This window comes from Camelus ferus, chromosome 2, assembly GCF_009834535.1.
Source record: "Camelus ferus isolate YT-003-E chromosome 2, BCGSAC_Cfer_1.0, whole genome shotgun sequence".
Taxonomy (NCBI): domain Eukaryota; kingdom Metazoa; phylum Chordata; class Mammalia; order Artiodactyla; family Camelidae; genus Camelus; species Camelus ferus.
In genome coordinates, this window is record NC_045697.1 from 74011879 (window position 1) to 74025722 (window position 13844).

A 13844-nucleotide genomic window follows, 5' to 3' on the forward strand; every position below is an offset into this window, starting at 1 on the left:
CTTGTGGAAAATTTATTTGTATATATTTTTTAATGGCTCACTTTTAGGAAACTAATCATGACTTCAATTGAGAGAAGAAAATACTATAAGTGATGGACTTTAAAAGGAAATGCAAGAGTAGTGCAAACCACAGTCAAGATTTACTGGGAGGCAGAATTGACACGACTGAGTGAAACTGGATATGGAGGCGAATGAATAGAAGAGGAACTGTGAAGAGTAACTCCTAGATTTCTGGCTTAGGCAGGTGGACAGAGGCTGGAACCCATTCACCAGTGGAAGATGTATGGTTTTGGAAAGGAAAACCATATGTTCAATTTTTGGACATGCTGAGCCTTGCTCACTTTCCAGTTGGAGATGTCTAAGAGGCAGCTGGATACAGAGGTCAGGCTCAGGAAAGAAGTCTGAGTTAAGAAGCTAGTGGGCCATTTATGCAAGGCCCAGAGCAGTGTCGTCCAGCATCGCAATGAAGCTCTGGTACCTTCACTCTATCTTTACCCAGCACTAGCTATTTAATAACCCACTGGTATCTTCCACAAAGTTCGTGCAATCCTGAACCTGTTAGTGAGATGTGATGCATCCACCATGAAATCATATTATCTTTACTCCCCAGCAGTGGAGGGACCTCGAAGTTCATCTCATGAAGGCCCTCTGGGGTAATCTGAGGAAGTCCTGTAACAGAGTGGACTGGATCCAGGCAGGACAAATAGAGGTTCCGGATGTGATCCTAAACCAGGCTAAAGACTGGACTTCTCCCCCAAATTCTTCAGCCTCAAACCAGAGGTAGCCATCATCACTTCACTGACATGTACACGATGTATGTTACTCCTCATAACCTGTCATCATGGTTTTCTTTGAGATATCTCCTGACAACTTCCTTGCTTCTGAAATAAATATTGACCTTAGACTAAAGGAAGAGAACTTAGCCTTGAAAGGTAAAGTGTGAAAGCTGCAAGTGAATAAAGGAAATGCATTAGGTAATGTCTTCCACAAATATGAAATAATTAAAAATCTTTCAGAGCAGTTAACTTTTTGTGTTTACTTATATTTTTCAGTTTTAAAACCTGGCAGTTCAGCAAGTTGAGGCATTTCTTTAATTTGGTACAATAATAAATTCAACACATGTCAAAGAGAAACTATTCAGTGTATTTGGGTTTTTGAATTTTTCAAAAAGTTTCCTAGTATACAAAATCAAGTACAGAACTCAAGTTTATTGGGATCATTTTTCTTTTATAAATAGCACCACCTCTGGACAACACAACTGCTGCAGGTGCAGGAGAAAAAGTGCATTCATACCCATTTCATAATGTTTCTTTAATTAAAGGGGACGTTTAAATTCTAAAAATAGACAACCTGATTTAAGCAGGAATGAAATAGCCCATCTCAGGTAGGAGCTTTTATTTCAGCTGAGCTTGTTTTTTTGGGAGACTGACTTCTTTCTGCAGCGGGATACTTCCTCAAAGTCGGAGAAGAGGTGCTGGGGAAGAGTAAGTACCACTGCAATGTTAAAGCAAAGAGCTTTTATTTGGGCCTCTGATGCTCTATAATCTCATTAAAACCAATGCAAGAGGAGAAAGCAATTTAACAACAAAATTTAGTCAGTGGCCACGTGTCTTTTACAGAAACTCAAGGAAAATATCCAGATAATTTTGTCATTCTGCTAGATAGCTTTTCAAGTAGCCATCTACTTACTTACAGTAAACATATTTGGGTGGGAGGGATAAATTAGGAGTTTGGAATTTGCAGATACTAACTACTATATATAAAAGAGATGAACAACAAGGTCCTACTGTATAGCACAGGGAACTATATTCAGTATCTTGTAATAACCTATAATAAAAAAGAATATGAAAAAGAATAAATATATATGTATAATGGAATCACTATGCTGTACACCAAAAAATTAACACATCATAAATCAACTGTACTTCAATTAAAAAAAAAAATGTGGGAAACTCAAATGAGACCACAAAGATGAGAGACGGGGTGTGAATGTTCACCAGGATGGAAGAACTTGATCACAGTGACATCAGCTGCAGGGGCAGCTCCCTCTCCCAGTGGCCACTCTGGTCAAGAAAGTAACTTTTCATAGATGTCACATAACTAATGTTTCTGTGAGCTTCCTTCTCTGATGACGGGCACAGCAAAACGTAATTTCAAAGATCAAGTGGATGGGATTTTATGGCCCTTGCCTATCAGCTGTGTTTGTTTCACAGACTCCATGTACTGAGCCACACATCAGGCACTATTCTATATGCTTCACATACATTATCTCATCTGGTCCTCATACCGTCCCTAGCAAGTCAAGTTTCATTTCTAGAGATGCGTATCATCTTCTCTTTACTCCCACATGCTTATCATCACATTTCAGGAAGGGGTTGACTTTCATATGACAAGATCCTGATCCACCAGGTCACACTTGACTAGACCAGAGCTGAACACTTGGCATCAGGTGGGCGATGCCACTCAAATTCTTATTGTTAGGAATTTGCAGTTGGATAGAGATAAACCAGGTTGGTCCCTGTTGGGCATTAGAATGGATAACATCTGATGGAGAGGCCATGTTGGATCCATTTGCAAGCCTTTGGGGAGAATGAAGAATGATGCAGACAAAGACTGTTTGGCTTTAAGAGAGACTGACTGACTCAGAAGTCCCACTGATGGCCTGGCTGTATTTCAGTTCCTGGATTCACTTGCTGATGAGGTCTGCCACACTGCCTGTCCTTGGGGGTTCATGAGACAGCCTGGATTCTTACAATGATTTCTCCTTTCTTCTTAAATTACCTTCAGTAGATTTCCCTCAATACAACACAATGGTCTCTAAGAGAGTATTCTTATCCTCATTCTGTGGAGGAGGAAAAAGACTCGAGAGTTTTAAGTGAGATGTTGCCCAAGATCATGCAGAGTAAAACGTGGAGTTCAAGCCCACATCTCTGGGACTCCAAAGTCTGTGCTTTTCACCATTAGATTCACTCAGATACAAATATTTCAACATACATTGTGGACGGCTGAAGCTGTCTGAGTCTTCTAAGCTAGAGCCTTTGTGATTTCAGGGGTTATTGCTGTGTCTTCTTAAAGTTTAACATGCAAAACAAATGCTCGTTGGAGACAGACAGGCATAGAGTGGCCGTGTTTTCATCTACATCATTTAGTCGAGGGAAGTGAAACTTCCTGCTTTCTAGCTGAATTGGCCATCTCTCAAGGACTGATTCTAATTGCTTTTGCAGAACACATATATCTCCAGTAAGTTAGACCCATCTCCTTCCAAGAAAAAAAATTTCATTTTCCTCTGGTCAATTTTCTATGCACAATTTATCATCACTAGACCATCCTTATTGTTTAGCTTCGTGGACTGTTTCCCAGAAGAAATTGACATATATCTTTTTCTCTAACTAGCCATGAACCCAGTTACTCATATAACTTCTGAAGAGCCCAACTTCAGAGTTTAGCTATTAGCTTCCCTTTATGGAGAAAGAAAGCTCACTTAAGTGATCCTATTACCCTTCCCAAGCTCCCTTGGCTCTCATCCTGGGCTGGGAGGCCTCCCCACTCCATCACCCCATATAACTGCTTGGCTCACAAGAATCTGGACTCGGGCCACTGATTCAGTGATTATGAGCATGGTTAAGGTTAAGATGTTTGTATTGTCGTTCAGACAAAAAACCATCACTTGCTACACCTCCATCAATTTTGGTTAAATTTGTTACACTCATAATAGTATAACATCGACAAAAATTTTTAAAAAATCACCCAGCTGCCCACCACTCTAATAAATCACCTGCCTCAGCTTGTCCACATGTATACTTTTTAACCTTATTTTAATCATAATCAATGCTACTTTGTATTTAGTTTCCCTTCACCTAACTTGTCAGAAGGCACTTTTCTGTACTGCTGATTTTTTAAATCATCATTTGGAAGGCCACATCCTCCCAGTGCACCCATCACTTCTTTGGCAAAAGATTTTGGGATTTTACTGAACTTAGGGTCCAAAAGCAACAGATAAAGAAGCTGGGGATGAAGGCAATAAGGCCTTTTGTCCTGAGGGCAGGGCAGGTCAGTAGGGACATATAGTTCCAATTGCGACTCGTATTTTCGATGAGTAAGTTATGTGCCCCTACCTTCTCTCCAGATAGGTCCCAGGTGTGTTACAGAGAAACCTAGGATGGAGTTTTCTCCCTTCTGATCCCAGCTGTGACTCCAAGGGACTTGCAGTGTCTCCGGAACTACTGGGGGACATCTCCTCTAGACCATCAGTCAGGGCTTCTAGCAGACTTTCTAGGAAAAAGTGCCTCTTTATGGCTAGTGGACAAGGCATAGTGATCTAGGCCTGGATCTAGAAATGTAAATCTGGGTAAGCAAAACATACTAATATTCTAAAACACAAACACGTACACACTTTTCAAAACAAACCAGTTAATTTTCTTATTAAATACAAAGACATGGAACCACATAGTAACACAAAAAACAAAAAGGAGGGGGAAAAGAGGGGTTCCATGTTTCTTAATATGGGTGCCCCTACCATCCCTCAGCCTTACCTTTCAAAGGGGGTTCACTCTTATTTTAAATCAAATCTTAGTGTATAAAAAGGTATACAATTTGCTACTTTGTTACTCAGTTGTCAAAAGCTCCAATGTACTCAACGCACCTGTTTGAGTATTTCTTGCTTCTCAGAGAAGCCTGTCTCAGATCAGCTTCATTCTTCTAGGTCACCCTTCCTTCCGATCAGGGGCTGCTCCCTTCAGTAGAGGTCTCCACGCTAGTCCTGCTGAAGCAGCCTAAAATACCTCTTCTCTTGCCTTTTACAGTGGCCACAATGATGTCACTCTCACCTGTTTCTGAGCTGATTCAAGACTAAGTAACTCAGCCCCTGCCACTAAAGATCAGATTATTTTGAACCATAACCAATGTAGATTTACTGCAGTCAACCCATTTACCCAACAGTTCTAAATTAAACACAGATATACTCAACATGTGTGCTAAGAAGACTTATAAAGGAGAAACACTATTTGCCAAGCTTCAAAAGGTTTTAACTTAGTTTTCATGACAGGTAATCTGTTGAGAATGGTAGACACCTTTAAAATGGTGGAGTGATAACTCACTCTACCACTCACTTTAAAGTTGTAGTGGTAACTCAAAAAAAAATTAAATTTTAATTAAAAACTTTAAAATTGAAAACTCAGGTCAGTGGGCTTTCCTTTAATCCCACCCTCCTTGAGCACTCTGTAGCATTCAATGCAGCTGTCCATTTACCCTCCATCCCTGCCCTGGCTCCTAAGGCACCCATAATACTAGGCTAGTTTTACTCTCATTTCTTGCTCTGCACCTTCAGGGTTTCTTCCTGTTTCCTCAGGGAGGTCATTCACTCCAAAAAAACCCCTGCAATTATCACCTCCATGTAGCTTGTTGGGATCAGCCGGGAGTAGTGATAGAAACCTAACTTGAACCAACATAAAAATGTAAAAGCCATTTAATGTAATTAATGCCAGGCAAGAATGAAGCTGAGCCTTAGGAACATCTGTGATCAGAGACTCAAAACATGGCCTTTTTTCTCTTTTGCTCATTTTGTTTTCTTTCTCTCTGTATCTATTTCATTTTCCTTCATGCAGACTGAATTTATGTCTCTTTTGTTACAGAGAGAAGGAAGACTGGGCTACAATGTCTTGGTCTCAATTCCAAATCTTTAAGACAGGATATTAATTGACTCCACTTAGGCTTGGGTCTTAAATAAATCAATTTTGACTGTGGGTCCAGTCAAAGGAAAGGGTCAGGTGCTCACCTAGGATTGATCTAAGTGGTCTAAGAACATGGTATCTCTAATAGTCACCTCCAGACCTAACTTACCCCAGCATATAAAGATTTGCTGGCTAGTGTCACATACTGCCACCTCAAATTTAACAAGCCTGAAACTGACCTCATCATTTCCCACCCCAATAAGTAAGCTACCCTCACCCCCACCTTTACTCTTGGTGAATGAATGGTACCAGCATCTTCTCAGCATCCTTAGCCCAAACCTTGAATCATCTTGTCTCACCTCTTTCTCTCTCCTCCATGTGCAGTCATCAGTTTGTATAAGGGAAATAGATAGTATTTAGTGGACGTTTACTGTGTGCCCCTAAATGATGTATACATTATTGCATTTAATTTTCAAAACAAACCCATAAGTAGATGCTATCGATAAAATCATTTTATAGAAAAAGGAGATTAAGGCTTAAAAAAAAATCTTGCCCAAGCTCACACAGCTAAGTAATGGCCCTAGGAAGCCAGTTGAACTCTGTTTGACTTCAGAGCTTCTAACCACCTTGCCATACCACCTCATTTCTTTTGAATCATGTTTGTTACTTCGGATCCCTGGTATCTCACATCCTGCAAATTCCTCTCCATCACCTTGTGCATCCGTACAAACAGCCTTGGCACTGCCTTCCCCTACAGCTATTCAGTCCTGAAGCTGCCCTGGAACCTGGAGCCATGTGTGAGAAACCCAGACTATCAGCACTCCCAGTGTTTCATGCCTTGATGGTTGTGTATGAAAATTTCTATAATCAAAGTTTTTTTTTTAAAGCAATTCAGTGTGTTCGCTTGTCCTATTTTCCCTTTAAGTCATGCATTCCTCTGTATCTTCTATGTTTTTCATGACTCACTAGACACCTACCAAAATCCCAGAGCATAAAATGCTTTTGATGGCCATAATTACTGATTGTTGGCCTCAGGTATGGATGTCACCTTCTCTCTGACTGGATGTCTCTTACCTGAAGACTCCTATTACTATTTCTAGGGAACTTTTTCCCCACAATGTGCTTCAGTTTTCTAGAACACTGCTTTTCTGGAAATCGGACTCAGGTAAACCTCACAATCCTCTGCCAGAGGCCGCTTCCCCTGGAACACGCCTCATTGACCTTCTTTCACACATCACACACCAGTGCTGAATCTCCACTGGTCATGGTGAGTAGTTGTGTTGTAGGCAGGCTTTAAAATGGTGCCCAATGATCCTTGCCTCCTGGTATCCACTCACATTTAATCCCTCCCCTCAAGTGTAGGCTGAACCTGGTGACTTACTTCTAGCCAATAGGCTACAGCGTGACGATGTGATGTCACTTCCATGATTAGCTTACAGAAGACTGTGACTGCCATCTGGGAGATTTCCTTCTTGGCTTGTGCTCTTTGGTGACGCAAGCTGCCACGTTGGAGAGGCCTCAGGCCAGTAGGCAGCAAGAAACCGAATCTTCCCAATAACTGTGAAAGCTTGGAATCAAATCCTCCCCCAGTCACGTCTTGAGATGTCCTTGAAGTAGAGAACCCAGCTAAGCCCTGCCTGGATTCCTGATTCAAAGAAATCGTGAGATAATGCATGTTTGTTTACTCGGTTAAATTGTGTTGATAATCTATTATGCAGATAGATTAATAAAGGAACAGAAGTCAAAAAACCCATTTACCCCCTATCATGTGAATGTAATCATGTATTTTTAACTCTTTAGAGAAAATTATTTTGGTAACTGTTTAACTTTACTGTGAGTCAGACAACAGGCTATTTTGTTCCTTCTTAGTGTTTCTAGTGGACAGCTCCCAGGGTCCTACACTAGGAATAGAGAGGCAAATGCAGCTCTGAGGCTATTTTTTCCCTTTAATGCTCCAATACTTGGGAAGTGGGAGCGAGTGCACTCCCAACATAGTCACGGGACATCTGAGTTCAAAGGGTGATCTCGTGATCATTATCTCATGTGACTCAGCGTGACTTCCCACCACACTCAGCTCACGTGCTTTCTGCCGCCAATTTCTTGATATAATATACTTTTGCCTAAATACTGCACACTGACAATTTAATTTCCAAATGTAAAAATAGTGTATTAGTTCGTAAGATTAATAAGAAGAGTAGGGGACAATCTCTTTATGATCTGAAATTAATTAATTGATTAATCAATCCCAAAGTGCACACAAATCAGGCTGCCAGATAGTCTATTAATGATCAGTTGTCATAAAGAAGTGAAAATGAATGACCCTTTCTTCTGATGCTGTCACAACTTTGGCAATTAATGACCGTATTCTCTGTGAATAGTGAAAAAGCTACCAGATGGTAACATTATTTCCTTCTACCTGAAGTTGTACTCCCATTTTCACAAATTACAGGAAGATAATTGTCTTTGTGAACTATTTTCCTGGGACCAGAATTTTGACACTGATCCTGTCATCAAAGATCCATGTCCTATATGAAGCAATTGTCAAATTTCCATTTGTGAAGAAAATAAAGACTCATTGTTTCTCCCTTTTATTTTTCCTCCAAGAGGCACCACCGTATACCATACTTATGGATGTGCACACAAAATGTCAGGTATAATCATGTTTGCCAGTTAGATCGTCCCTCTGAGGGAAGGCAAAGAGGGGAGGAAGCCAAATGCATCTGCATGTAAAAAGTACCTCCTCTCTCCAGGAAAAAAGTATGATCTTACTCAAAATTACATTATAAAATGGATGCACATGTAGGTATCAGCAAATAATCCTGTGGCACAGTACCCCCAAGCGTCCAACCCTGAGGCCAACTGTTAACACTCCTCACATAATACGTTCCTTGTAATAAATTGCAAACAGCTTTCATGGGGTGGACAATTGCTTAGAGAGGGTGAATTTGTGCCATCGTGCATTTGGCCAACATGGATTCCAGCTCTCATACCACCTGTTTTCTCTGGAATGCCGTCTCTGTTTTAAATCTTTCATTCAGTGCACACTGGAAGAAAAGCACTAAGGAGTGGCCAACCTCATTTGTTGCACTTCCTGTTTTACACCATGGGAAAACATCCACCCAAACAGATGCTAGTCCAAAGACAGTATTTTTAATAGCCTGGTTGGTTTGCGTTCCTCCCCCTTTTTCGACATACTAACACACCGTCCAAAACTTAAGACTGAGCCACACTTTCATTGCCCAATGTAAGTGTTAAGGGGAAAATCGCCACAGATTTGCATTCATCTCTTTCTTGTCCCCAGCATGGCATACTGGGTGCCACAAACTGGAAATGCACCAAAAATGAGGAAAAAGCATTATCGTTAGACTCACACACAGAAAGAAAACATAATTTTGCCCCCAAATTCGTTATATCACAAGTACTATTTTTAAATTTAAAATGTTAAGCCATACATTGAATTAGAGGACTGACATTTGACCTTTAATTCATAGTCACATTCACAAGAAATATGATCAGGTTGAGCAGTGGTTAAAAATCAAATTATGGCTGGAGAGCCTACCAGTAAGTTCTGTTACAAAAAACAAATCTCCATATAAAGAATGCTGTATTGTCTCATAACCACAACCATTTAAAATATCTATTAGTTGGGAAAAAACTTACAGCAAAGAATGGCAAAAATGATGCATATGTTCATTTCCACAAGTCATGACAATGCAATTATTTTTAAACACATATGGTAGGAAGGGGCCAACAGTTACCTTTCTCCTTTAAAGACTGCAAAGTACACAGAAAAGCTTGACAGAACACACAAGCAAATCCAAAACAACGGGCTTGGATTCAGATGATCTAGTTTCAGGTCAGACTCCCTTACTGGGTAGCTGGGTGGCTTTAGCAATTAACCTCTCTGGGCCCTACTGGCCTCAATTTACACGCAAGACTCTTTCCAGTTCAAACTGTTCTATCTTCTAAATCTTCCTTCAGATGCAGAGAGGCAACCTATAGACTCTACCTACGGAGCCTTCAGCACATTTCTGCATTACATAAAATCTGCTTGTAAGTGGCTGGGTATAGCCTACAGCACTCATTCTACTGTAAGTTACATTTGTAGGACTTCTTTTGAGGGGCAGAAAGGTCGAGGCTGGGGTGGATACTGGTAAAGTCAAATTATGGTCTGAAAGCCTACCAAGAACTTCTAACATCTTCATGAGTAAATTAGTTTTAAATTGTTCTTAAATACGAAGGGAAAGGAGAAATCAGAGAGTGACATTTAATATTGTGGGAAGGGAAGGGAAAACTAACTTTTCCGTGAGAAAATATTCCCTGAAATACAGTGGAGTTTAAAGTGGAGTTAGAAGTTGTTTTTTTTTTTTAATGAGAGTTTATCAACTGAACTATTTATATCAGAGCCACATGGATTGTGCTTCTCTGATTTCTCACTACATATTCATCTTACTTGTTCTGCCACTCGAGATTATTCAGGCTTTTGATCTTGTAGTGTTTCTGTTCTGAAAATCAAAATATGTTACCTCTGCTTTCAGGTTCGGGAGGTCAAGTTTCAAACATGGAAGTTATTATCAATAATTATACCAAACCCCATGTAAGAAGCCACTCTGGGACAAGAATTTTGGCCTTTGAGCCTTGAGTCTATTTTTATTTTGAAGTATTCCGTGTTTATTTTTGCCTCATACTCCATAAAAAAGCAGCAGTAAACATGTGATGATCAGCCTTAGCATTTTCACAATTACGGTACTGTTTTTAAGCCAGCTGAACTTTTCTTCCCTGGGGCATTAGAGGAATCTTGTGTAGAACCCTCAAATGCCTTAAATACTAATAATAGATAAGACCCTTCCCAGAGAGTCTTACATTCTGGATATCACTTATTCACTTGGGAAAACAAAAACAAGTAACACTAATCATTGTTTCAGAAAGCATAAGATAATATTCTAGGCGGCATTAAAAAGTATATGGACTGCATAAAAAGTGAAGTATCAGGGTTTTTTCTTTTCTTTTGACACTAGAAAGATGGTTGCTGAATTCATTTGAGGGCTCTATAGCAAACAACCACCACCCCAAAAACAATAAAATAGAAAGGATTTCAAGAAAAGTATCAATGAGTAGAATTTTCAGAGGCAAGAATTATGCAGCTTGCAAAAAAAAAAAAAAAAAAGAGAGAGAGAGAGAGAGATTTAATGCTTAATTTTATGCTTTAAAGATTTGTGAGGAGTTTTCTGAGTACAGTGATCAGGTCCATATACTTCAAAAATAAAGTTAAAGGCACCGGTATTTAGGTTAGATATGTTAAATCTCCTCTTTCAGAGATCCTTAAAAGGAAGAGATTTTTATATTTCAAAGATCTTATATGGCCTTGGAACAGAGCAGAGACACCCTCAAAATGCTTTCCGCTGCAGAAACAGAACACTGACTTCAGATGCAGGAGGCCGGTGATTTCCAGGAATCCACTTAACCTCTAAACATAATATAATAAGTAAAATGGAAAAAATATCTGTCTTCCTTACAGGATGTTGTAGCAATTTAATACAACAAGCATGAATTGTTAATGTGTAAAACAATAAGGCTAAAATTGTCTTGACACAACCTGTGCTCTCAGTGCGTTTATAATCCAGCAGCAGAGGCAATGTGAACAACGCTAATATCAGCTATAGTGACCAAAATCCTGTAATGGGGGAATAAATCAATACTGCTACGCTTTCTCAGAGGAGAAAGTGATTGATTTCAACGTGAAGGGTGGGGAAGGTTTCACAGAAAAGGCAGCATTTGAGCTGAACTTGGAGGATAAGAAAGAGCTCAAGAAGCAATGAGATACAGTGGACAGGGCTTCAGGTGGTCCTGGAGTCAACAGCCCAAGTTTCGCTCCACTTCTGCCTGCATCACTTACCTGTTTCGACTCCTCAGGGCTGTTGCAACAGAAGCACATGCCTCTCTCTCATGGTGCCTTAGGAAGACAGAAGCCAGGTGTGGGGCTCGGTGGCCAATTATAATGGGCTCACTTAATCTAATGTCTGATAACTTAGAAATCAAAAGTGATTCTCATCAGGTATAAATTTTTCAGACTTGAAACCCAAAACACTTTTGAAATTTAATACTAAACTTAGTATTATTTTTACATAATTTTTATTCCTTTTCATTTTTTTCTAACATGAGGCAGTGATAATATTCTCTGTATGAGTCCATTACAAAGGCAGACATCTAGATTTCTTTCTCCTTTTTAAGAGTAGAGAACCTCAAACAGAACATTAACATGGAGAAATTCTCAATATGATGTAACCCTTGATTATCTAAACCAATGGGTTTAAAATTTTAAAGGCCCTACGGGAGTGGCAGGGAAAACAAGTCTGTGGCCTCGTCTCCCAGAAATTCTGATTTAGCAGATTTTAGGGAAAGGGAGAAATCTGTACTTTAAGAAGCATTCAAGTGATTCTGGAGCAGGTGCTTCATCGACCCCACTGGCAAACACTCATCTATACCTTGGACAGAATATAGAAAAAAGGATGAAAAGAACAGACCCTGACCCAGAACTTGAGGATGAGATCCACTGAATAGAAGACAGCACTAATCAGGGACAGAGGTAAATCAGCAGTCACCTGAGACTCTTGACCTATGACGAGGCAATGAACCCCTTCTGGGGATAAATCATCAAATGTTGCTATTAGTGAGTATACTAACTGTGAAACATGCATGCAGTCCTCGATGGAGGACTGGATTTTATGAAATCCAGTGTGCTCCTTCTGTAGAATAATGGAGTGATACTAAATGTATCATGTATGAAATGACTGTGAAAAATAAAGAAAAGTTCATAGAAATTTCAGAGTAAAATAATAGCAAGCTTGAGAAAAACCGATCTTCAACAGCCCACCTCTTTGATTTTTCATTTCCATGGAAACTGGCTGTGGTGTTTGCCTAAAATTCCATCCATGGGTCATTTTTGGCTTCCTAATTTGTTTGAGGCACTTTTAACAATGATTCATTCTATTTTTTCGCACGATTTTTCCTCTATAAGTAGGTAGTATAAAATCTATTCAAGTTAACCATTCTGTGGGAATGGGGTGGCGAAGATCAGATTAGCTAGTCCAGAAGATATTCTGAAACAATCATGAAATAGCCACTCACTGAAATATAACTGTCAGCATAATAATGATGACTATGGAACAATGTAGAAAGATGCTTATAATAAAAGTTTAAGTTCAGAGACACATATTTAGGATTATAACTATGTAAGATCATATACTATGGAGTCAGCTGGGATTACCTGTGCTGTAGTGAGCAAAGCTCACTAACGGGGCAGCATCTGAGCACCACTGACTGCTGGGAGGAGGGGAGCCGACTACGAGGTGTGAATTGCGCCACAAGACACCCAGCAGACATGGCTTCTCTCTGCCAACTCTCAGGAGACTAATATGCCACATGCCATAAACCATTAATCTATTCTTTGATAATTCAGCTTAATATTTACAACCACAGTTAATCCTTGAACAATGGGGTTAGGTGAGCTGACCCTCCCTGCAGTCAAAAATCTGTGTATAACTTAGAGTTGTCCCACTCTGTATATGCGGTTCCTCTGTATCTGCGCTTGGCATCCCTGGATCAAACTGAGTAGTGCAGATCATGCGGCATTTACTACGAAAAAAAATCTGCACGTAAGTGGACCTGCGCAGCTCAAACCCATGTTGTTGAAGGGTCAACTGTACTGAAACAATGGTTGTTCTCCATTTTATTTTATATCTTTCACTAAGTTTTATTATTTTTCATAACTTACATCAAGCCACCAACACCTGAAATTAAAAACAGATTCTCTCCTTAACATTCTTTGATGTCCCTCAAAGAGGCTCAGACTTTCCCAGAGACTTCTCAACTGAGTATTACTATTTCGCTTGGGCTAATCACTTAAACTCTGTGCCTGTTTCCTCATCTGTAAATCAGGCAAGCTCTGAGCTTTGCCTATATCACAAGGTGGCTGAAGGGGGAAGCAGTATGCATAGCAGGGTGAAATTCTGGCTCTGAAACTCAGTAGCTCTGTGCCCTTGGGCAAATTATAGAGGTTCTTGGAACTTCAATGTGAAGTGGGCAGTCTCTACCTTATAGGGTATATACATACATGACATCTAAAACAGCACCCAGTGTACAACAGATGCTCAAGAAATGGTAGCTATTATTATA